Below are 27,065 nucleotides of genomic sequence, written 5' to 3'. Positions count from 1 at the left end.
GCATAGCTGGCTGTCAGTACAGATCATGGGCACAGATACCTAAGACTTCTATTATAGAAATCGCTGAAGAAACATGTCTTCCATTTTAAACGTTTAGTCATCTCATTGTCGAGTAAAAACTGTAAGAAAAGACAGACCGACAGACTTCTGTTGATGTATCAAAGCAGCCATAGGCATTTGTTATCTCGAAGTTGCGACTGTAGCTGCAGGTGTTTAATACTGCTTCTGTCAGCGGGCTACACACCTGCGTTTCTGTCACCGCTTGACGAGTCTTGTACGAAAATTTTTGCGAGGAGAAATTATCATTGTTTTTTTTTTATTAGCCATTTTACCATATTCTATGTGACGACATTTTATTAAAAAGCCCCTTGGCAAATTGGGCTACTACTGCCTTAATTCGACGGTGGCTGCCTTGTGATATCTCCTACAAGTTTTATTAAATGAATAATCGTACAAAAAAATAATAGTCGATATTTTATTTACAAACTCTTGCCTAACACGGCAAAGTACCAAAGTTGTACATCATCATGCAGATGGATAGTGCCTAAACAAAAGTTACAAAATTTATTTATTTATATATGCTTTGTATGATGATAAAAAAAAATATGAATACATTACGATTGAGGACAACAATCATTTAGATTCTATGAAATATTTATGAGATTCTTAGAATATATGAAATAGGCAGTCGTTGCTCCTGAATTGTCCTGCATACAGTTCTTGTTTGGCTTTAGTACTACTTCTACAAACTTGGTAGGTACACCAGAGCCATATAGAGAAACTGTTAGGCCTTTTGTTAGGTTTTTCTATTAGACCGTTGCCTTTAATTGGCTTGAAGTTAATTCAGTTTGTATTTACTTCAAATGCTTCCACTATAGTTAGATAGATTTTTTTTTGACCACTTTAGGCAAAGACTTACGGCGCTGGGAACCAGCCGTCTGATGAAATAAATACCTAACAGCGCAGCCAGGCATAAGACTCGAAACATAGAGCCAACGACTTGTTACGAAAACTTCAATTGTAGTAACTATACTAACCATACCGATGCTTCCACTGTTTTTTTTTGAAGAAACGAATTAAGCTACTAACTATATGTTTTTCATTACTCTTTTCTGGAGAGAGGTCTGTTTCATTTGCTCTGCATAAGAAGCTATTTCGTGTAGTTAAGGCGGTTCAACAATGAGATATTAATAATACGTCAAACTGTAGAACTGTAATTGCATCTCCTCTAAATTATTTTCTCATTGTGCATCTAAGTCATTGGTGTAGAATCACGAAACAGTGAGAAATGTTACTGGCTACCATGCCAACCAACAGCCTAAGTTTTACGATTTAATGTGGAAACATGGCAAATAGCAGAAGAATGATCGTGTAAGTAAATTTTAAATACTGTCGATAAGGGGTTCATTTAAGCAAAAAGCAAAGCTTACCCATGATTTGGCCTTCTTAGCACAAACCTCAGAAGTTTTCATGTTGAGGTGGTTTTAGATGTAAAAAATAATGACGATGATCCACAATGGCGTTGGAACCTGACTTGTGACGTGGGCCAAGGCCACTGGGAGTGCTATGGAAATTCTCACAAGGCGAAATAGAGACAGGAAGATAACCGAACGACATCCGGACCAGCAGGAACAAACGGAACAAGTGGACGAGCTCACCTGTGTGGGGGGCATCTATGTGTGTTGTCATAAAAGAGGCATATACAGAAATGAGTATTGGGGCGGTATTGGAGGCTGGAGCGACACTTTCTGGACATGCCAGTGTTCAGGATACTAGTCGTATTACTTCATCGTATCCCACAACAGTCTTCCACTGATCCTGAAGGGCTTCTAGAGGTACAATGGGATTACGTGGGCTGGGGCAGATATAAAACCTAGACTGGAGTTTAGCACATTTTCTGTTCATTCCTGTCACACTACAGCACAGCTAATCCGATTATGACTATTACTCCTGTTGTTGTCACTTCTATTGCGTGCAGGGTATTCTAACCTAGGTAGCTGCCATGTCTCGAATGCGTCCCGTCTGCGTTGGATGGCATCAGGATGGGGAACTAACGGTGCTATACAGTGAACTCCATAAGCGGGTTGGGGATAGGGAAGGGGAACCTCGTAAAAAGCACTACGAGGTCTCGTCGATGAGACGGCACTTTCCATTGTGTGGAACGGTTTCCTGCCTCTTCCTCTTTTGCCCCTCTGTCTGCGCACAAGCCGTCGCCGCAGCTTTGTTCGTCCACCACATCTATCGACGGTGGCTTCCCAGTTCTTCGTTGCCTCAAACGTGTGCCTGTCTAGCCAGGAAGCGTATGCTTCCGTAGCCCAAACAGCCCACTAGTCCATCTACGCGTGCCCATGGCTCGGTCGTACGTCTATCTGTATTAAAGCCTGTTTGCTAGCGGGTCAAAATAGCAGTGTTGAATCTGGTCGCTTTTAACATTTGAGAGAAGTTGTAAAGATTTAAGCATGTAATATCGATATAGTCAATAGATCACAACAAATCGTGGCTGTTAGTTAACCGTTAGTAGATCGTAACTCATGCAAGGTCTATCAATTTCAAAAGTTTCTTTAAAATGTGTGTAAATATTCATCGGGTGTTATAGCAGCACAAAAACGTCGCTGAATTCAAAAAGAAACAAGTTACTTGGAAGTAACGCGTGTTATGCCTTCACCTGGTGTTTAATCTTGCGGTAATATAACCGAACGCATTTAATGAATAGTTCCTCAATGACATAGCTGTAGTTAATCTAGGGGGCGCTCAAATACTATTCATATAGCAGTATCCATCTTACAGAGTAAGATGGATACGGCTATATCACTTACAGAGTAAGTGAACAAGGCGCCATAACCACCGACCGAGTTATAGTGTACAAAATACCCATACGAAATTAGCGTGCTTAGCGAAATTAGAAATTTTCTCTCAATTTGAATTTTAAACCAATATACACTGTCATTTAAATATATGTTTGCCATTGATTTGGTGGATTTCAGCATGATTGCCTTTACAAGCTGGATTCAAGTTCCAGGTATACTTTCTGTGTTATCATGGGATTTGCGTAGGGTGCATCATGCGAGATCAACGAGCTGGCCTACTTTTATCATTAGAAATAGCCCCTTTTTTAACTCTTTAACTTTTTAATTTTTTTAAGCGGGTTAGGTCGTTGTTTCTGACGTTACGGAGGTCGATGATGTCGTCGACGCGGTATGTTTATACGTCGCCTTCGTCTTAAGGTTTTGCTTGCACGCCATGGCAAAGCTCCACCGCGCTTGACCGAGTTCCAGCAAGCGAACGTTGCTTACCCCCTGCTCTTGTCCCCGATCCCCTACGATGGGTCTTCCGAATCGAGCCTCAGTCAGATATAGAACCCGTCACCAGTAGAATCCCTGCTCTGCCCTGTTCGGCCCAGTCAGTCAGCCGACTGCCCTTCAAGTCCCTATTTCCCCTGAACGGCCGAAAGTAGGACATGTTCTTGCCGAACGAGGCCCAGCTGCCGTGCGAGAGTCAACGAGCACCGCTGTGTCACCAGTTCAAGATCGCCACCATGAGGCGAAAGGACGGCCCGCGTTCGCAACGGAGGGCCCGTTGACGTCACGGTGACGTCATGCAGCAGCAGTAGCCCGCTGATTTGGACAGGGAGAGTGCGAGACAGATCGACAGGCGGGCCATGGGAAAGGACGTTCTAAGAAATAGGCAGAAGTGCACGACAGAGGCGACAGTCGGCGGAATCTGTAAATGGGTCATTGGGCTAAATAATTACTTGGAAGGAACCTATGGTCTGCGAAGAAGTGCCAAATCATTGCAGTTTCCTGCATAGAAGTAGCAGTTAGTAGAGAAAAATCCAAATAGTTTACTAATTGAAGCAACACAGTGACGTATAGAAGTTAATGCAGTCGTCGTCGGTATTTGGCACCGCAAGTTATTCAGAACACTAGAATCCAGTATATCGATGTGATTCAGGCTTAAATGCGTCGCTTGTAAAAACATCCTAGTAAATGACCCGACTCGGTTCGAGCTTGAACGGTACATGTAAAAAAATAGTAGCTTTCTATACCTAATTTAAGAATGACATGTTCTTATTATCAAGTTGCAAAACAGTTCCCCCATAGATAGTAATTGTTTATTATTAAATATCTAATAAATAGTATATGATGCCGTGCGTAGCACCTTATCAGCAGCTGATTAAAGCTTTTCTGAGGGTATCGAAGTGGGGTAATCCGCAATGAATAATCAAAAAACATGTTAAAAACTTTTGCACAAATAGATCTGCTCGCCTGTTTGATCACCAATGTACTTTGCCGCCATCGCAATTCATAAATGCACCTATTGGTGTCTTCGATCGTCGCTAACACGCCATAGTCTAGAGGAAAGTTGTTCAGCTGCTGCTGCTGCTTAGATAATTATTTCACACCGTTATGCTGTGTATCATCTCTGGATTGTGTTTGTAACGAGCGTTAAACGATACTGGCTCAACAGTGAAGGTGTTACTTGACCTCGTAAGCCTGCTATAGTGTACGAGCAATTGTATTTTAATTAATATCATGTCACAGTACTCGATCGTCCTGCTGTCTACCGATAACGACGCAACACACGGTTCGCCCCTGGCGGCATTCGCAGCAATGGCGATTAGTTTTTCTAGGCAATATGCTTTACGTGCCTACTGTTGTATCTAATAAAGGCGATTTGCTACAATGCAGTCCGGTGCATATTTTTCTTCAGTGTTACCAGCATTCCAAAGCAGCAAGGGCAAGGGCGGCAGCTGCCAAACCGGCAGCGGCGGTCGTCGGGTGGGTGAGCGCTAAACTCAGAGACTCAAAGACCGGTCGATCTTGTGGATGAGGAAACATCACTTGTGCTGTCAATTGGGCTTGGTTCCTAGAATGTGGAGGCCGGTAAGGATCGGTAGATAAAGTGAGAAAGTCGGAGTGACAGTGATCTGAAGGCGCATTTTGAATATTGTATAACCAAATTGGATCTTAGGCAAGATCAATTCGTCGGTCGTGCGTATAATTGCTAGAAAAATATCGGAAGTCTTAGAAATAGGTTTTTAAAATAGAGTACTAAAAAATATGCTGTAGTGTTTCAAGTATTGTTACGTTAATATATTATTTCTATGACGCAAAAGGAAGGATTTTTTTTTTGCGAAAAATGACCTAGTACATTTATCTAACTAACACTGCTTCAGTAAGCATGCACCTTTTGCTTAGAGAGATGCAAATAATATTTTTCAGTGCCCTTTTTGCATAATCGAAAGGTGCGGGTTTTTTTTACGTAAAGCCACAAGGCCAACATTTTTCTGGGTGCTATAGGATACGTTGTCGCTCAGCTCATGGCCGGCAGCAAATTACTGTTTTATGAGATGAAAACTTAATTTATTGTCTATCCGTTATTAATTCGCTATCAAAAATAGCAATATAGGACGTGTGCATGTGAGTCGTCAGTCTATTCAGGATCTTGTTCACTCCTACCTCTTCATAGTCTATGCTGAGAACGTTGATGGCTATAAAAACAAAGTTTAGCGCGTTGCATCTGTTATGGCATTACGATTTTTTGATACAAAATGGCTTTCCTGTATGGAAACCGTATGGTATTGCCTGTATGGAAAACGAGAGAACAACTTAATCTGAATTAATACCGTTACGTGACGTCGACAAATACGGGCCCATTCGTACCGAGCCTCTGAAAGCCGTAATTGTGGCGAGCTCGATTTCCAAATAGTGCTTGAATGCTTTTTCTCTAATAAAGCTTAGCAACGCATTATTTTTTATATTACAAAATAAGCTTGTTACAGTGACCGACTCTGCGAACGAGCTGCTATGGCAATCCCGAGTTGACGTAGACTACTTTATTTTGAAAAACTTAAATTGTAAGCAAGCGGCAATAGGCAGGCGACGAAACAGCTAGCTATTAGTCACTGATGAGCGCCCAATTTTTCATAGCTGCCAGTTGTTCTTCAATTCGAATTTTGCCATCGTCGTTGTTGTCGTCGTGTGGCAGTGGCGGCGGCCGCGGCCAGTGCCGTTCCTCCCCTTCGGCGTCAGCCACCAGCAACTAGTCGCTGTTGTTCAGACCTTATGTTGGTTCATTCGTAGTTGATTGTGGTGGAATCTGCTGCCGTGCTCCTGGTGTGTGCGCCCTTTCCATGCTCGCCTTCTACGTCCTTCATGGCGCTGTACCGCAATGACGGTATTACGACATCACCCGACTATCCTTCAGCTATGGACGGCGATGTTGCGTATTTCAAAGTGGTTTTCCTTTGTTGCGCCATCCACACGGACCCCAGGCGCACTGGCTGTCTGACTGGCTCACTGACTTTCGATTGGTTGGCTGGCTGGCTGGCTTTGCTGCCTGCCATTTGGCTGCTTCTGTTGCCGCCTAGCTTGACTTCTCATCATGTGGTCAATTATTCTATGAAGCTCGGGATCGAGCTGACAGCGTAAGCCGCTACCTTTGCAGCCACAATAGTGAGTCCCTTCTTCCGGCGGGTTTCCGGCATCCTACGAAAGGTGGCGCCACTGTACCCCTGCGATGACGATTTGCTAGCTTTCTAATGCCGTCAACATCATGATCGCCACGACCGACCGATCGAACGAGACATGCACCCTTTCCTCCACCCTCAAACTGACCCATTTGCGGCGCTTCACGTGAGCAGTGTCACTATGGGCCCAAGGTCACTAGCTCTGTAGCCTATCTGTCAATTTGTCTATTCAATGGTTGTGTTCGTGCATGGCTAGATGTGTGTGTGTGTCCACAACAACATTTCAAACATAGACTGCTACTGACAGAATCATACACGAGCCAATTTACAGGTGGTCAACACCTCTACAGGTGGCCATTAAAGAAGCAAGATGAAGAAATTCTAGTAATAATGATAACGACAAAGTACGAAGCTCGCTGCTACTTAATTCTGACTGAACAAGCTGAGCATATAGCCATTTAACAATGTTACACACTAACATAGCGCGTAAGTGGATTGTATGACTGTCTACTTTCGTTGTGTATGTACAAAACCGAAGGCACCGTAACGGTGAATCTAGCATCTGTCCTGAAAGGTGAGCATGGCCTTTGCTGGCTACAATCATTCAACAGGACTGCATCGCGCGTCAATGGGAGTTTAGATCTATATTAAGCATTGCGCATTTATTCACAGCAAGTAAGTGCGGCTAAAACCAGTCCAAATCAATTATCTTCAAAACTAGAATAGGGAAATCGTCAATCAGTTACGACGAGTCCCGGTTACGAGCGTGTTTGCGTCCACGTATTGCTTGTTGTTCCATAAGTTGCTATCGATACGCTACTGTTTTTTTGTAGGAGAATCTTGAAGAGAATGCGCTAAAAGCGAGATAACGAGAAACCAATGGCAGACGCCAAACTCGACATATAATAAGCACTGCCAATTCGGCTTTCGTCGGTATCCGAAATGAAGATATTCCCCTTTGCGCTGAAGGGCGGACGCAAATCATCCGAGCAAGTTGACGAAGAAATTGGTAACGCTGCCAGCTAATACTTTCGTAGCTTCTTTTTAATAGTATACAGCATGCATTTTACTTTTAGTGTACTCCACTTTTTGCTTTTTTGATCTTCCCCGATTAAAATGACCCATAGCTGTCTACCTCTACGTAGTTTCGAATGGTGCTGGAGTCCCTTTGTACACTGCAACGGAAGCCGTGAAGTGCGCGTTTTCAATCTTGGCCAAATGCGTTCCTGCGGTCCTGTCTCATTGTTCTCTCTGGTTATTGCGGAAATCCCTATGAGTGTAACAGTCTACCGCCTCTGCTCATGTGCTATACCACCTTCTCCCCTCAGCAGAGGCTGATGTGTTAATTTAAACAATGTTATCTACATTTACATACGCCTGTTTTAGTTCAATTGATGAAAAACTACGAGTGCTTTCATAATATTTCATACTCTAGCTCCATGCGCTGTACGTATGTGAAATTAGCATGCCATCATTTTGTATCTGCTGACTATGGCAAGCGGTTTTGGTGGCAATGGCGCCCGAAGTAACATCAAACCGTTCATAGCAATCCCCATCAGCATAGGCACAATGCTACTGTTACTGCCGCTGGTGATGACGAAGTGTAGGCGACTCAGCGGCAATGACAGCGGCGATCTTGGACCTAGCGTTATTGTTGAACGTCATTCCTCTTCTTCTTTCAAGCTTTTTCATAGGATCTAACGAAAGCTGACAAGGTAAAAATTGGTGGCACCGCTATTGTTGGTTGACACTGAGAGTGCTGTGACTGGTACGAGTGGGGCTAGAATGTCAAACAAACATTAGATCCGCGTCGCTGATTTTCGTTACCAGCACAACTTGCCCGTCGTCAACATCACCAACCCCACTAACACATGACTTACCCCTCACAATTTCAGCAGCATCATCAGATAAATTGTCGCTATGCTATTACAGCGTTTGTGAACTGATGCTGATGATCGTGATGCCGTTGCTGACGGTGAAATCTGACTGACAGACCGACCGACCGACCGACCGACCGACCGCGACTGCTGAGCGGGGCGAGCCGCGTTGTAAAAGCTGCTGCTGTTGGGGTAATGATTATGATGATGGTGATGACGCTGCTGCTGCTGCTGTTGTGGCAGTGTTTGTTGTTACGGCTGCCATCGCTGCTGCTGCTGCTGCTGCTGTTGTTAATGGTAATGCCTCTGTTGCGCTGATGCTGGTGATGGGATGTTGTCAGTGGGCCAAGGCCGACTTGCGACATCATCCATACCCCGGTCCCATAGATCCAACTACCGCCGTTGTTTCACTAGCAGAAGCGGCAATGTTTTTATTATTTAAATTCTGCTGCTGATGCGGCAGCAATTTCAATATAATTAGCTTCGCTATTCCTATCGCTATTAATACTAGCAGTATTTGGGGTCTGTATTGTAGTAACTGGCGATAACAAATCAGTACTTCTTCTAGCAAAAATAAATATGTGGGCTCTTATCGTTACCACCAGTTCATATGGATATTGCTACTATCATTGCTGATGTCGATTTCTGTAAAGTTAGCAAGCGCATGATTATGTTGGTGCTGGCGCGATCGCCAACGACAGTAACACAAAAAGATACTTGTCTTCATTTTAGGTTATACCTCTAGAACCGTCAGATTCGGATTGGGTATTTCTGCCTGTGTTGTCTGCGGTGTCTTTTACATTGCAGCTTCGTTTACCCTGAGAGTATTTAGATTCGCTGCGGTAACTCAACAGTGAGAGCGATTTCAGTGAATCAATTGTTTTTCTTCTGTCTACTGATTGGTAAATAACTTTTCTGTGTATTTTATCGAATGAGAAGAACTAAACAATATTTTGTAATGGCTCGCTCGTCAGTCAACCTTGGAAGCAAGCATGTAGTCAGTCATTCGCTTGCCGCGGGGCACTGCACCGGCAGGATAGGTAAGGCACGACCAAAACTGTGTTTCGCAATGTGTTTGACGTCTGCGAACCGGATGACAGGACATAGAAGTGGCCTAGGTTCAAGCCTGGGCGTGTACACCGGCACACAAAGTACTTGATCCTCCACTAAAAATCCAGACAGCAAGGCGATGAACATAGCCATTATGAACAACCCCGTTTTCGCTCAGCACCCTCAGCTTCCTTATGTTGAGCCCCCTTACCCCAATAAATCATCGAAGGGAATGAACAGCTGACAGTCAGCTATGGAGAAGGCTTTTTAGGTAATAAAATCAACTAAAAGTTGCCTCTCCTCCAGCCAGGCTGAGGCTCAGAAGTTATTTCGAATTATTCAATGTTACTTTCCCATGGTATATACACCATCAATAAGGTGCCCCATTGAAAAAGGCACTATACATGTAAAGGAGATATAGTTATAACCGTGCATCATATCGGTTTGAATTACACCGTATATTAAAGTATCTCCGAGTAAATTACGTTAAAATTCTATCTAGTAGCCTTCATTTAGGCCTCTAAATTATCTTCAATGCAGTTAAACGTATGTGACAAGACCTGATAGGGGAATCAGACAACTATAGTTCTATATAATATTTTGCACCTTACGTAAAGCGGACGAGAATTGTTGCAGGCCATCACACTGTTTGGCGTTTTTCGTATTTGTCTGCTACTGCGGGAAGATACTTCGCCTTCTCTATTGTACACTCATTGGTCTGCCACCTTTGGCCGCTGCTGATGCTAACGTCAGCCAGCCTTTTCGAGGAAAACGTCGCTATTTAAAAAAAAATGTATTTAATAAGTTTTTATTTGAAGTTGTGACTCCATTTATTGTTGCGTCATGTATTCGTGCTACATGGTCTTTGTCTGCCTTCTGTTTTTTTCTTGTTAGACCAAATGGCAAACGTAGTGATACTATCAGTGGTCAGCTTATCACCGAACTCTGCTTCGACAGTATTTCGAAATTGTGCCATGAAAAATTTAATTATCCTCTCGATCTGTTTAATCATCGAAATTATGGGTAAATGTTTGAATGGCGTCGCTGTGCAATCACTAATAATACCATCAGTAACAGAGGATACTTAAGAAACAGCGCTTTTCGGAGTCAGTTGCTGTTACTGTTTGTCGGCGGCCCGCTTGTGGGGCTCCGGGCGGTTAAACGCTCCCGTGGAACGGAGCAGGGCGGGGGCGGGTGAGACAGAGAGAAAGAGCTAAGCCTGAGTTGTTACATCATGTCGTCATGGTGTCTCTTATTACTGTTCGTATGATGGCGATTACTGCTACAAACGAACGAACGAACGAACCGACTAACCGTTGTTGTATCAAAAATGGCGGCCCGAAAGAAGCGAAGCAGCCATATTCCTTCGTTTTCGAGTGTTGCTCGATTGCAAGCGCCGAAATAACAAACGGTGTTGGTTATGCCGTCCAACAGTACTTTATAGACCTTTAGTTTCGTTAGTAAAACCGTTAGGTTGTTGATATCCGTAATGCGAGACGGTTACCGTATTTATTCAATAAACGATCAAACAGAGTGCGTATGCAGCGGCCGCATCGTGTGCGCATTGGGCCAGTTTACGCGGCTCGGAGCCAAACACGAACCGTCTGGCCATCAGAGAACTGGGAGAAAGCACGACGGATAGTTAGGTGAGCTGAAAATGCTGGTGTGAACAGGGCGCATTCAGAGGCGAAGTTCGCATTTCCGGTTTTTACTGTTATTATTATGATTATTATTTTAGTTCTTGTTAGTTTTTAGTACTTTTACCTGTTTCTCATGGTTCGAGCGGGTTTCTTTTTCTGAAAGATGTGACGATTCCGCCAAAGTCGACCTTTGACGGCTGTCCCGGTTTCAACACTATGGCATAGTTACTGGCACGGGCCCGCGCTCCACCCCCAGCTAACTGGGTCACGAGTTGTTGTACTGCGGGTTTACTTCCACTTCTGCCGCTACGCTGTCGCGGCTGCTACTTCCACTAGTAAACAGTCTGTTCGGCAGCGACGGTCGGTCGTTCTCAATGTGGTAGCAACGACACTATAGGCAGCGGCAATTCGTGCTGTTTCTGCCGACCGGGCTAGTCAGTCAGCCGGCCGGCCGGCCGGCCTGCCGGCGGGCTGGCTGGCTGGCTGGCTGGCTGGCTGGGGGTTAGGTCGGCTCGAGAGAAAGAGGGATAAGCGGAGGGGGGAGGGGTGATAGGTGCTGCTCTTGCTTAACCAGCCTCCGCTACTGCTAGTACAGGTTGGTAGAAGCAGGAGAACGTATGTGAGTCAGTTGGGTTGTGATTCAGGTCGGAGGTACCAACAAGGTAGTTGTTCCTGTTGTTCTTCATATGTACGGGCAGCTTAGGTTAGGTCGCCGAAGGAAAGAAGCGAGCATGCGGTTGTAGCAGCAGCAGAAGTTGTACTGAGTGATAGCAACTGACGACGACGAAGACTGCCAGCAGGTTGAGGTGAAGGACACAGAGAGCGGCTCCCTAGAATCCTCTTTATTGACGCTATGGTAGAATCTGTATGACATTATGCTGCTGTATAATCAGTACGGCCGCCTTACAGACCCCTACTACTTCAATCAGCGCAAGTTCCTCATTACAACAAGCGTCGATGCTATTTCCAACAAAATCGCATTTAACGCACAAAATAACGTCAGCATAACCAACAGATAGAAGTAATCAAGCATTACAACCCGTTACACTTGTACTACTTATAAAGCTTTAAAATGTTACGGCCGGAAGCGTCGTAGAAGCAACGTGCTGGCACTCTTATGCTTAACATGGTGGGTACACGTGTGTTTGAGGTGACGGGTAGCTTAATGTTGCACGCCACATTTTCTGATTACAATACAAAGCTACGCACAACGTTTGACAAAGTTTGAAAATTTGGGTCGAACACTGAAAAACCCAACAGCAGCTGGTCTAATTGGTACAATAATCGGCATATGCTACAAGAATGTTTGAGGAAAGTACCTGTGTATGGGTGCACATTATGCTATTTTATATGTATTTTTGTACATTTCTGCACTGGTACGAGGCCTTATACACTGCTTTGTTTGGCTACGGCTAGAACCAGCTGAACGGGATAGAAACCCAATTTGAATGTATAACTTTGACTGCCAGCTTTACATGGTGATACACTAACGATTGGCGCTATAGATTTCGAAGGAAATGAAGGCCTTAAAAAAGAAGGCGCTAAAAGCGCTAACCCTTTACCTGCGATGTGCACATTTTGCTTTTGATCGATGTAAACAAGAGCAAGGGTCGAAAAGACTTTTTCCAAAATATATATATATACATATACGGGGGAACACAGAATTGTTATTGGGCCATTATGGTGCTACAATGGTTTAGTTCATTTAGTTGGTGTCCATTGGCAAAATTAATGACGTCCATCAGAAAAGCGTAAGGAAAGCTTGTTCCTCACAAGATGCTTGATTTTGCTAGCGGAGACTGTGTTACACGCATTTGACCGCGTCGCCCAGTGTTTACCCTTTATGCGTGCATTACACCCCTTTTCAAGTTTCGGAGAACGTCATTTATTGAAAAGTTTGTTGGCGCTCTTGTCATGTCTGCCAGCAAAAAAAAATTACGCATATAAACTGGTGGACATATTCTTGACTCGTATACGATTCGAAAAGTCACATCATTAATAACCCCCCCCTTTTTAGACGACAATCGGCGGCGGATCATCGGAAAATCATGAGCGGATTTCGTGTGAAAATAAAACCGCGTATCGTTAGCGATTTGGTGTATTTGTGCGGCAAAACTTCGTTGTTTCGTTAACCTCCGAAACTCTGAGACAATCAACTTTTTGTCATGAATCGACAAGTATCATGTTTCCAAGAAGTCGCTTTAGATCTTCTATGCTAGACGCGATGCCCGTTAACGGTAAAAGACGCTATAGGAGGCCAGCGACGACGGGACCGATTCACCTCGAAAAGAAGAAGCAGTCGAGGGCACGAGCAGGAGCGACAGCAGCAGCGATAGCCGCTGCAGTATGAGCATTAGCCCAGTTGTAGATGGGAGGCCACACCTCGTCCACAAGGGGGTTCAAAGGGAAACGTATGGGGGTAGCTAGAGAATTTCTGCCGGATGCTCGCCAACCAATGGGAATAGAGACTCAATTTTTAGCGCGGCTTTGAAGTGATTTTGAGGAGAAGTGAGAGCCGAAAGGGAAGGAAATAGACCAGCTGGAGCTTTGGATAAAATGTAGAAAAATTTTACTCAGCGCACTCCGCTCAGTTCGAGAATCGGACGGCAAGGATGAGGAGCTTATGGCTGGCCTGAGCATCATCGTGTCGCTCTTTAGCATTGCTTATTATAAAGCGACCGAAGTTTCTTAAGACCTCGCTGTATAGCAACAGCTTGCTTAAATAAGTTCCGCTCCCGGAAGTCCCTTTCGCCAACGGAGGCCCAACCAATTGAAGTGGGTTATGAAAACAATTCCTTGGATTGTAATGCAGCAAGCTACCATTCGACCACTGCTAATTTAGCGAAGTACGTTACTATCGGCGCATCAGTTGACTCAACCGTTACTTCGATCGATCGCTACTGGAGCAAATAACAGCGGTCTCGACCATGGCAACAGGCGGCATCTGGCTGATCATTTCTGCCCTATAAACATTAACACACGAGTGTGTACACAAGGTGCTTGACGCGACTAGATCAGGAAGTGTATTATATAAATGGATTTTTTACTTCCATAGCGTACGCACACACATCCTTAATCTTAGGCACCAGCTCGGGTACGGAACTTACCGCCCTTTACGTACTCACAGGATCTATAAATCGTAGTTTTACCCATTTAGGCCACACCGAACATATGAAATAGCTGTCTTTATCGGAATAGATAGTCTACTATTATAAGCAAATTTACCTGGCCGTAACAAACAACAAAAGCGATTACCCCTATTACAGATAAAATTCTCGTTCTAGATCACACAGCTTTTCGTTGTTACGTCCCAGTGAAAGTGTCTGACAGGGCCGAACGTTGTTGGCTGTCTGATTTGTTTGATCAAGATATAGAACAAAGCAAGTTCACTTGACGGTTACAAAAATTAAATGTCTTTGTCGCCGATATTCTTTTAATATAGATTAATTATATTTTTGCGCATTTCTTTAAATCGGATATATTTAACTTCTGTCAAATATGATTTTAGTTAACCAATTCAAGTTCGGCACTCCAGTCATTAGTCTGAACTGGTCGCCTTATAAGAATATGAAAATAACATTAACCCTTCGTCGACCTTGTCTCCCCTCAAAGGTCTTTGTACTATGCAAAGTTGTAAGGCTGCACCTACCCCATTTCGCTGTTGGTGTTTTCGTTATGGTTATTCAATCGGTAATTAGGGCTTTCCATCAATTAGATAGACGGGCATTTCATGATCCTTATCGCAGCTCGAAGGACCTCATTTGCGTATAGGACAGCTACTATACAAGGTATTGTGAAATTTATCGAATTACATCCTAACCAATTAAAATTTTCTGTAGATACCTTAAAGGCGATGCTCTCCATCGATGTTGCTCTCTTTTGGCCTGCACTGCACGAAGCTATTCTCATGCAGTGACATTGGGAACAAGTGTGGTTGATTAAGGAAACCAATTTATCGTACATTTAAAGGCCGTATAATGCGTTTTCCAGTTGTGTACGGACAGATTAACGCTTGTTGTTCCAGATCAATTAAGACGAAATAATATCGGACGATCATACCGTGCGCCTTATTCCAGTAAGCATGCATAAAGTGTAAACTGGTACAGGTAGAACTCGCTTTGCCGGCGATGGCCATCTGTTTGACCTCAGTCCCGATGTAGAGCAGGTCGTATCGACCGATTCCGCCTGTTCGAGAAGCTTCGCCTGCAGAGGCGGCAGCAGCAGCAACAGCCGGAGATACAGCATATGAAGCCGTTTGACCCATTTCTGTAACATCATCTGCTTCTTCAGGATCTGAGACCCTCAAGACCTCGAAAGTCGTAAGCTCCGTAGAGCTGATCAAGCTTTGCATAAGACTCGATCAGGCGAGTAACTAGATGATAAGAAGTCTATTCGGCTGTCTGCTTCGGCCGACCCAGCGGACGCGGGGGGGGGGGGGGGGGTTGGGAAGACGATTCCGAACGGCTAGACGACTCAGAGACACTTGTTAGTAGATGCAGCCAATGCTGCTGGCGAATCTGGGTCATGCGGCTGGGACTCTGGAGAACCGAAGGCGGTACAGAAGTGTCAGCGGGGCCGCAAGGTTGCTGTACTTTCACACGTTTGTAATACGCCGCAACACACGTTTCCGCTATACTGCATAGAGTATGGATATTTTTTTCAATTTTGACAAGTGTTATTATATCCACAAAGAGCACTAGGAGTGATTTCGAGCGTTCTGGCTAAGAAATCGTATTTCTATTACCCGTCAACTGCTACCGATGGTCTTCTCTAATGCCCCGTTACCCTGTTGATTCACTCGAATAACACGATTTACGTGTAGAAGCAGGAAAGATCATTATTTCCTAGTCGAGGCCTATTTCTCTACACATTTCTTCCCTTCCATCCGTCGAATGTAGGTTCCATTCAAGAGCGCCATTATCATGAAACTGGTAGTGCTGATGCTACAAACATCTCAGCATGGAGCAGCATCACCAAATGAATTAAACGGAAGAATGGACCCACGAACGACTAAACAAAACAGAGTGATGCATTGGGAATGGAGTAAATAATGAAATGCAGACAATCAACCAACTATACAGCATATAGGCTCATGGATAATTGAGCAATAGTGACACCACTCGCCATTGGCTGAACCATAAAAGAAGAAAAAAAAAAGTTTTTTCCTTTTCTTTTTATTGTAACAGCTGTTTTTGCCTGTGTCAAGCCATCTCGTCCGTTAATTGCTTTTTGCCCACGACGAAACTTAGCGTGTGTGTAACATGATAGAAAAAATTTAGCCATCAGTACCATTAGTTCATCCACAGACTTTTAAGCAGCGCGCGTCGCGGCAAGCCATAGCTAGCAGTCGAAGCGCACGCGAAAGTCAAGGAAGCCCCTGACACCACTGCTGCTGTTAAATGTTGTTATCAAAGCACGTCGTCCCCTTTTGTTGTTGTTGTTGTTAAGGTGGCAATTTTCGGCTGATATCGTGGTTATAGCAGGCGCAGCAGATATTGTTGTCGACGGCCAGTTTTCAGATTCCGTGCGGTACTTATTTAATGTCGATCGGGCCTGATTGTCTGCGGCTGTACTCGCCTCCCTGTCGTTTCGTCTAAGATACGTGTAAACCATTGTGCAGTGCTACCATCACAGTAGCTACAGCAGAAACAGTACTATTAAAGCTTGGAATACGGTGTTGCTTCACGGGCTCATGAAAAGCCGCTACTGTAGAGCAAGGTCATAGGCTGACTGGCTGGCCGACAAGCCCGCAGCTCACGCTTCGGACGCCTTCATACCGTTTCTCCTTTGCCACCCATGCTCCTTACTACTAGGGTTCTTGGAAAATCGTAACGTAGACGCGTCTGGCTTTAAAAATGCTGCCACAGACATACAAAACAACTTTAAACTAAGAGTCTTTCCTGGTCACTGGCAGAGCTATAATATGGCCTAAGGGGGTGGGTGGCTCTCGATCGCAGCATGCGCCTAGAAAACCGTCGTGACCAAGTATACGCGTTGAGTGTTGGCGAAAAAAAAAACTAAGAGTTATATAACCAACATAATATTAAATATATAAACATTATTTTTTTATGTAGTATAAACATGCTAGAGATCGTTTATAACATACTTAAAGACGATACAGCACATTACTAAGCGTTGCACCATTTATTGGCGTCGCTCCACTCTGTCCGAAGTCGTCCGACAGGACGCGGAAGGTTCTGTGGGACGCCTCGTTTGTGATATGCATTTCTTCCTGCTTTGGATCTTCGTTGGCTGCCAGATGGAACTGTTGCAGCTAACTGAGCCCTTACATCGGTCATTCTCTTGTCCTTTAGGAAAGTGGCCTACTGCTCAGCACCTTTGGTAAACTTTACTTTCGAACCGACCAGTACAGCCATTGTCTGAATGGCTTAGCCATTGAGTATTCCCCCATCGCGAAGCTCTGACTTCGAAAAAAAAAAAAAAAAAAAAGGACAGTGCATGTGATCAGGGCGGTCTGGCGTCACGGGCTAAATCTGCATTGATCCAAACACGTGTCCTCTCGTGTCGAGTGTTTAATTGTTACCAAGATCCAGCCTCCCCAACATCCGATAAAAGGCATGGATTTGAGAAAAAAAAAAGTAAAAAATTATGTGTTTTAGGTTGGTTTGCTGTATTCGACATTGATGATATTAATAATAACAGCGTGGAGGGGCAATGACGCTTTCTGCTTTGTCGTAGCGTTTGCCGATTCTAGTTCCATCATCATAGATTATTCGTCACTTTCAACAGGTTTTTTGTCTGCCTGCTTCTGTTGAAGTTGCTGCTTATCCCTGCCTTGTTGAAAGTTAATTTTTCATTTTCCATACTGAATACAATTCGATGTACGATTATCATCGTAGTACTTAAATGAAAAAAAAAACATTAAGTTGAGCTCTTTATATTGAAAGTCGTCATCTTTTTCCCCGCAGAGCTACATGTATAGTAGGAAAATAATAGCAACAAGACCAGTAAAAGTTCGATTTCGCTATAAACTGGTCGACCCTCAGTTGATTGTCACCTAATCTGGTTAAAGGAGTTTTATTGATTTAGGACCTTGCTTCCCTGTGACACCTGCACTAGCCTGTATCATCTTAGTGTTGCTTGGGTAGCTGCCGCATTATATGTACTCAAGCCCTCTTTCCAATAGAGCATACACGCCTTGACACCAATTCAGAAAGCCTCTCTTTATTTGAACACCCGTGCGTAATCGAATGATGCCAAGCAGGTACTGACATCTATCTATGAACTTGACCACCGGTGGCCGTTGCCATAATTATTAATTACGTAATACGGCAGTTACAGTGACCGCGGTAATGATAGAAGAGATATAGGCCCTAGGAGAACTCTTTCGTCTCTACCTGCTGCTTGCGGTGCAATGGACGGGCAAAACTAGCGCTCAGTATTCGACCGGACATGTTCATCCCACGCGTCCTAACCTAGACTTGAGTTCTCTTTTGCAAGCTCTAGAGGATACACACAACGTTAATATTTGAAGAAAAACAAAAGAGATTTTTTACAATTTTGCAATAGATTGTGATTGTTGCCGAAATTATCGAAAACTTATAAAGTTATTCATATGAATGCTGGAAACGGGATCAAACACAACGTGAAGCTATAAACAGCGCAGTAATCGGCAGAAACTGAAAATAGTTTTTTTTAACGGAGAAGCGGAGTTGTTGACTACGGATGACGCTAGCTCAATCTTATATACCGGAGCCAAAAATTTTGAGTAAGTCAACGGCCGACTTGAATCGCACTCTAGGCTATAGGTAAACGCGATACAGGTATTTTTTCAAAGACTTAGACAAAGGCCCTTTCTTTAAGCCTTTGAAATTTTGAGGTCAGCTATCTCTGAGGAAAACGAGATGAATACAGTGCAGTGACGGATCGATTGCATTGGGATAGTGGAACTATGGCCGTAATAGATCGCCATAATAGGATAAAGACACCAGGGTAAATTATTGCAGAATTACCATGATTGCATAGCTTCAAAGGGGTAATCGAACTAATTGACGGTATCTAAGCAGAACTGCAATTGTAGTTCTTGTTATGTTAGGGGTAAATCTGTGAAATTCGTACATATTAGAAGCTAATAAATAAGTTTAGGTAAACATTTCAATGGGGAACGGGAAACCGACCAAAAACAACATAAACTAGGGCCGAACAACTGCCACAGGACACCTGATAGTACGTACCCTAAGATTGTTGATGGCATCATGAGTACAGAAAGAAGCTTACGAGCCGGTTGAATAATATCTACAGTAAACGAAGGACAAAATGAATGAGTGACGTAACAGTGAATGATTAATGACGAAGGACTAATTGCTTTTAACCATTCAATGACGAAATCGGTTGTGGAGACGTCAATGCGTTCAGCAATGAAAAAGATAATCAGGTGGATCAAATACGAGACTGTGTCGTCTTCAAGTAGAAACGTCTCTTATTATTATCATCACTATTTTTATTGGTTGGATAACACAGGAGGACTGCGGAATGAACGTTTCGTTGTAACTGCATATTATATTAAATATTCGTCCTATCGACATCGAGCGTAACTTACCGAACTTTAACCACAATCAGTTATTTCAGTTCGATCGAGATTCTAGTATGTCTATGTTCATATTACAACTGTGGCGGTAAAGCTGGTGGAAGTAAGTAGGAACTAACGTAACAAGAATGCTTCTCGTTTTTTCGCCAACTTATTTTGACGCAGTGGATCGTGGTACTTTGTATCTAGATTGATTAAAGACAAATTTAAACAACCGGGCTCGGCGCCGTCAAAAGCGCGTGAGACGGTCACTTGTGCGACAAGGCCTGCGCAGTGTTACCACGGTGCGGCTCCCTATTTCTGACGACTCCACGGGGACTGGCGTGCGTATATGTGCGATTGCGAGAGTCCGTAGACACACAGATACGCACACGCCAAAGCGTACTGTTTTCCATGGCGGCAGTGTACCTTCGTAGCTTGCTCGTTTCCACCGTCATTGTCTTCTTCGTTTACTTCACTAGAATGATGCTGACGATGGTGATAATGCACCTTGTCCTTTGGATCAGCTTTCATTTTTTCGGTCGATTCAGCGGTCCACTTGTGAACGCTGCTCAGCTGTCCATACCTGCTACATAGATCACACTCACGCGATCAACAAATAACGCGTTCATTGTCAGACATGGGGGAAAATGCGGCATTACTACGAGTGCCAGTGTTATGCCACAGCTGCGTTTCTATTTTTCGGCGGTGGATAGAGGGGCAGAAGAAACGACCTGATGAAGGGGAACTGCAAGCAGAACGAAAGCAGTCCGCAAATGGCGGCTTGGGGTACCATGTTTGGCTAACGCAGTGTTTTGTGCGAAAGCGCACTGTATCAAGTAAATAGCTGAAAAAAAGACGCTGACAATATGGCAGATCGCTCGACTGGCGTTCCGTTAACCGACTTATTGCTTGGCGCAATAAAGTGTTTACCATACCAACCTTAGGCTACTGCTAGCTAGCAAAGTATTATTATTCTAATTCTACTAATGATATCTCGTTTTTCCATGAAAGAAAAAAAGAATAATGACTAGCTTTTAACACGAGACACAACCATTTTGACTGACAAAGGCCATAACGGAAAATGGAAAAGTAGCATTTCTATGTTACTAGTCGTGCAGTTTTGGTCGAAATAAGAGAAGATCCTACGTAAAAAAAAACCAGGTCTGAAAATCCATCGTTCTCTAAAGAAAAGGCATTTTCAAAGTTCTGAGGAAAACTGTTATTCCGAAAGACAACGCAAACATTTTCTGTTAATGCCGAGTAGTAACCGCTTTCAAAAGACAATATAGCTAAGGATTATTAGCTGTTATAGCCATATGTTGATAGGTTTGAAGAACTTTGGAGAAATCAGGAGGTAATTTAGTGAATAATACGACGTTCTCGGAAATAATCGCGTTTAATAAAACGGACAAATAGTATATTTAGGTTTGCTTATAAGAAAATATCGATTCTAGCTAGAAAAGCAACAGTGTTTGTATGTGTGTAGATTCGTGTAAACGTTTCGATGTTTCGTATACGTGTGAGGGCGATCGCGTCAGCGTGATCGAAGTAACTGTTTTGCCGTTTGGCGTTTCAGTCTAGCGCTTCCAATGACGTCATTTTACCACAACGACGAACGCTTCATAATGGAACAAGCTAGCTAGAAGTTACCCGAGCAACCCGTAATGACCTCGGAGAGAAAATCCGGGCTGGCATTGTAACCAGCACGCCGTCAGACGTTTGGCTACAGCTGAATGGTCCTGCTGTGGGCTATGTTTATCTGCGCGACTGAGCAAGAAAGAAGAGCCTGATATAATGTATTCGATACGCTGATAAACTATATAGATAGATTATACTATTCTTTTGTCATAAGCCGCTGAACGTATGACACAACTAGCTCATGTTGGTATCATTGTTTGGGTTCTTTTCCTGTCACAGCGGAAAAATCAAAATCCCTACCTTTATATTGTATGAATCAGATTTTTGTTAACGATGACCTTGTTTCTTTGAACATACAACGCCGTCTCTCGATCACATAATGTCGTTCGCAAACCCCTTGGTTTGGTCACTTTTTGAAACTGTAGCTAATCTATATGCTAATATTGATTTTTGTCGGTTTTGGGCTACCCGTTGACCCGGGTAAACTTGCAATGGGAGCACTTTTAAAGCAATTTGGTTGGAAAGCAAGAAGTTTACGTGGACAGAAACAGTGCTTGCCGCGAACGCGGGCTGATGTTATTTTCTTTGCTTAATTTCTTTAAGCAATTGATATCATATATTGGGTAGTTCAGGATGAAATGCGAGGGAAACTAATCTCATCCTTTAAAATAGCGCTATTTTATAAAAAAAATGTTTTTTTGTATCAGTTTTTTTTTCATATTGTTATTGAGATGCAGTGTACTCTTGGAAATCTGAGGCCGTTCGGTCGGATACCGTCACTCGGACTTTTAGCAGACGAATCGCCGTGAACTACGACGAAAAAAATTCAAATGGCTTACAAATATGATTTCAGTTTTTGTATACAGAGGAGGAAACATTTCGCTCGCTGTATGACTGCTGACACTGTAATCAGTCTGAAGCTCCAGGCCGGGAACTTTAAATTTGATAATGAGTCACGTGGAATTCGCTGTGCGAAGGCTAATAATGGAGTCACGAGGGATGCCGATCCATCTCAAAGTGTGTGGCTGTTGCTACTCAGACTCCGTCTATGTCAAAAGATCCGTTTACCTCGAGCAAACCAAATTGAAAAGCTTAAAAAAAAAAAAAGAATAAATTGATGCTAATAGAATTAGATCTACTGTAAAAAATTAAGACGTAGGAACTCCACGTTATAATAACGGTGGATTCTTGCGTTCCGTTGTGACTTATGATGAAAAATGGATCTCCTACAATGATCGCAGGGGGACGCAGCTCAACAGAAGGAACATCAGCCTAGAGCAAACACGCAATTGTAACAGTTAACGGTGTCTGTTTGTCAGCCCAGTTGAAGTTTCACCCACTGCAGATTGATGAATCCTGACTCGCCGATTGCAGCTGAAGTATACTGTCAACAATTGAAGCAGGTGATGAATTATACTCGCATTAAGTAGCCAACGCTGATGAACAAAGGAAACCACTCTTACAGGACGGCAACATTCGACCTCACGCCATGAGAATCGTCATGGCAAGGATGCACTACTTACAATTGAAGGTTCTTTTTCATCTACAAAGCCCAAAGGGCATTACTTTCATAGCTCACCTCTTTTGTCTAAATCATAACAACTATATTGAAAAATATTTCAAAGCTCAAACTTGTTGAAATTCATTTTTGAAAAAATAAGAACTTCTTAAAATACGAACTACACTATAGGCTTTTGTAGCAGCGGAATAAATGAGCTATTTCCCAGATGGTAGGGGGTCGTACGTAATACCGATGCATACATCGGTCGAAAATAAAAGACTTGTGTTTGTTAAACAGGCTGTTAAGGTTAGAGTTTATTATTTGGCGTTTAATACTGAACAAGCTAGTAATATACACGATACGACATTTAGATCGAGACTTTTCCTTATGCCCTCCTTCCTTCTAAGCCTGTGTTTTTAATAAGGAAAAAAATTGAAAATTTTTGCCTCTGCTATAAGAACCAGCTTTGACGGTCACGTCTATTCAGGACAATCGGCAGCCGATAATATTATTTCTAAAGTGGTCATTAATTTCAGTAGTAAAAGCTTAGATATACTAAAAAAGGTCTTCTGGTCCATTTGATGACTGTTCAGGTCCTTTGAGTCTAAATCCTCTTGGGAATCTTTCGATTTGCCGTATTGGTGGATTTTCAATGTTTTTAGACCCTGCATAAAAACCGGTCATTACATAGGCCGTCGTAGGTCAATAGATGATCTTCGCTCGAATTCCCCAACCGAGCCACTTTTCCTCACCGCAGTGAGTTCGTTGCTATGTTGCAGAAAGAATGAACTTTTCCGGCGCCTCTTTGCAATGAACAACCGTCCACCGAAGCCCAATTTTGGAGCTGTACATTATATATAAACATATATATATCGCCGTCGCCGTTAATACGGGAACTTTACACTGTTGGTACGTATAAAGCATCGAGTGGTGATTGCTGATATATATATATATATATATATATATATATATAGCAATCACCGCTGCGAGTTAAAATACGACACATAAGGTCATTGAAAGAACCACAAAAACAAACACATTTAAATACTGCGTTCTACGATGCTCGTCATATATCAGCGACTTTGTTTTGGTATAATATACAAGTTTACTACTCGGAACAGTTCTCTAAAGTACGATTTGTTGTCTGGCTTTGCGTTTGTCGATGGTGGGCGGTGGATCATATAGGAAACAGGAAAACATACACACTCTAAATGGCCGAGTAAAGCAAATAATTAAAAAAGGACAGAACGTACGCAGTGGCTGTCACAATTATACAAGCGTTCAGCGTTATTAGAACTGTTCATAATGCGAGTGCTCAAGGCCGTTATTTCCATCAACGTACCTTGCAGCCTTAGGACACAGGAGCGTCAGTTCCGACATGACGTTTCGTTCAAACGAGTCGAGGGGGATGCAGGCTACATGCAGTACGACTGCTACCACCGTTTCATCTATTGTTGGTCTATGCCATGATTGCGTGCGTGAAATACAAGCGGACGATAGATCCGCTGCATAACAGACAAACAAATTAGCCATAATAGCAGCTGGCTTGATTCTCTTCGAACTTCTCAGAGCCGTCAGTCCTTACATAACCGTAACATACAATGTATGCCTCACATCACTGAGGAGTGCACGTGCACTTTATGCCAGTGGTGGTGGTCGTCATGATGAAACCGTCGTTTATGTCATTATACACACGGGGTAAACATTGTCGTCACAAAAAAATAACATTTCTCTCTCCAATCGGTCCACATTGATCCATACTTTTGAAGCCACTGGAGAGTCGTAGTGCTCAATGAATTACTAGTTAGATTCCATGTTGAGTCGCTTTTGATTGCATAGACCAAACTGATATGCTTGGTGCGTTGAGACCCTGAACTGAATCTCTGACATTCATAGTCGCCTCAACGTCTAACAATACATATATATAGAAGAAACGCCCCATATACAGACATATTGATAACCTACATTTGATCAAACTAAATACTATAGTTACGGCTTTAAACACAAAGACACAGCGTATCCTCGAGATGAATGGAATGAAGTAAGAGGCGCCATTTTATATAGTTCCACTTACTTCAAAGTTTAAAACTTACTTCATCAGCAAAAGATGGAATCAGCGCCGGTGACTTCATCCCTAAGTAACCGCTCGTATGCTTTTCAGATAACGACTAAAATTAAACACAAAGCTAAGTACTCCAGTAAACTTGTTACGATCTATTGTATTTATTATATGCTTTACAAGTTGCAGTAGTAACATGTACTTATTTGAACTTGGGTTATTGGTAACGATGTGTGAAACTTTTTGATGTGGAGGGCATTTGAACGTGATAAAAGCGATCCGACTCGTAGTATATGGTACTTCGGACTACCTGAATTGCTTTTAAAAAAATACTTTGTTTCTTATGAATGTTTCTCTGTTCGGGTGATAAGCGAGGTATAGGACGAACTTGATCTGAAGGAGCTGATTGGTTTTATCATCTCCTTGACACCTCTGTAGACCGCCTCACTTAGCTCTGTGACCACTGCTTTGTAACAAACGTCGACCTTATTGATGTTGTTACGGCTGCCATTTTTGAGGGGCACTTATGATATTCACGCATCCTGGCGGTGCACAGAGCTATAGTCTGTGGCTCTTGTACCTTCTGCGACCTTCTTTTTGCCTGTTTCCTTCTTTCCTTCCCCTGCTATTATAATTGTTCTTTTTTACTGTGATTAAAACGTCTATAATAGCAGCAGTGGCAGTAACCGCGAAAACTGCCAGTGATGGTCGCGGAAGTGGAGGCGACGGACGAGACAATCTCTGCACTAGTGGACATCACCATGGCGACAACGACCACACGCCGCCTATGAGGGTCGCCGTCCTGACGATATTGCTGCCGCTGCGGCCGCTACCGCCAATATGGCCGCAACCATTGCCGGCAGTTGCACCACTTTGACCTTGCTTGGGCCTTTTAATACTACTGTCAAGAGTACGCGAGTGCCTATACATGCACTAACAGCCGCTACAAACATAGCAGCCACATCAGCCGCGCAAAACGATACCAATGCCACTACTATCATCATCATTATCATAAGCGGGGCAGCGACAGAGACTTGTTCTTGGCCTGGCCACTCGGCTGCCCTCGAACAGCTTTGGCTGATGTGGTTCGTTGGCGGAATGATATTTTCTACTCTGGGCTCCGAGCTGACCGACGACCAGTATTATTGCATCCTTTTTGCACGCGAGTGTCTCTCTTGGTCCCGCCACCACCGCCGTCGTCACCCTTGCGGTGATGGCGTCTCGGTCGTAATGCGTACTCACTCACTCATAGGGGCGTCATCGTCGTCGTGCAGGAACGGCTGCCATAGCAGCAATAGTTGTAGTAGTCGTAACGGTGGTGGCCGTAGAAGTAATGGCATGCCACTGGGTCACTGGGTCACGGTCTAACCTATTTAGAGAGACACACCACTGCGCCGTCGAGCCAGCCTGCTGACCGACTGGTGCGTTTGCTTGTTTGCCGCATGTCGCAGCCGCTTGCTTCGTTGCCCCACCACCTCTGCCACAGCTGCCGGGGCAACCCAACACGAAAAGCAGCAACAGCATGTACAACAAAAAGAGCACAAGCAACAATCACCGTGCTGCAACTATAATACAGAATATATATAAAAGAGAGTACAAATAAGCGACAAAACAGCACCTTGAGCCATCGTAAATCCCAGAAAACTTATTCGTTACTCGAAGACTCAAAACAGTCGTACATCTATTTACTTGTGTAAATAACTTTGAATAGCCTAAAGTGGTATCATGGCTTTGATTGTGATCACAGCCTTGGCGATACTGTGGAATAGCGGGGGCTGGGTCCGGAGCCTGCTAGTGACAAAATGGCACTCAGTGAGCATGAAGCGGGCAACAATCATGGGGAACTGTTACAGCGGCAAATTTTCTACCTCAATCAGCGGATCAATGTCCGTAGAGCAGTAAAACGGACACTATCAATGTCATGCCAGTTGTTTAAATCGCCGAATACCACGAGCGATGGCGGAAAGCATACCCACAAATATGAGGGCCCAAGAATCTTCATAGAATCAGTGAGATTTACTTTCGTATGGGTGCCGTGTGAACATAAATTACTAGACGACCCCTCTAAGTTATAGATTACTCATATACGATGCTGATGATACTACTGGCGAGCGCATTGCGGGATGTCGATTACGCGCTGACTCCAACAGGCTTTCTTTTATTTATATCATTTGCGAATGGTAATAAGGGCATATCCTATAAACTCTTGTGTCAATCATGGTGGGGCTGAAACAGTGTCACAAGGATTAGTCAACCGATCGTGGTTTACGGAGGACGCCATTTGATACAGGAATTGATTTT

General features: G+C 43.5%; 1 protein-coding gene across 7 annotated transcripts in view; it reads left to right on the top strand.

Moving 5' to 3' along the window:
* The window catches only part of LOC111243546 (nuclear hormone receptor FTZ-F1-like), a 105,262-nt gene that overhangs the window by 14,596 nt on the left and 63,601 nt on the right, over window positions 1-27,065 (top strand). The gene's annotated exons all lie outside the window — the stretch shown is intronic.

The sequence above is a fragment of the Varroa destructor genome, unplaced genomic scaffold, assembly GCF_002443255.2.
Source record: "Varroa destructor unplaced genomic scaffold, Vdes_3.0 BEIS01000001.1, whole genome shotgun sequence".
In the NCBI taxonomy this organism is placed as follows: Eukaryota; Metazoa; Arthropoda; class Arachnida; order Mesostigmata; family Varroidae; genus Varroa; species Varroa destructor.
The sequence above is the reverse complement of the archived record's forward strand: the minus strand, read 5'-3'. Positions and strand labels throughout refer to the sequence as shown.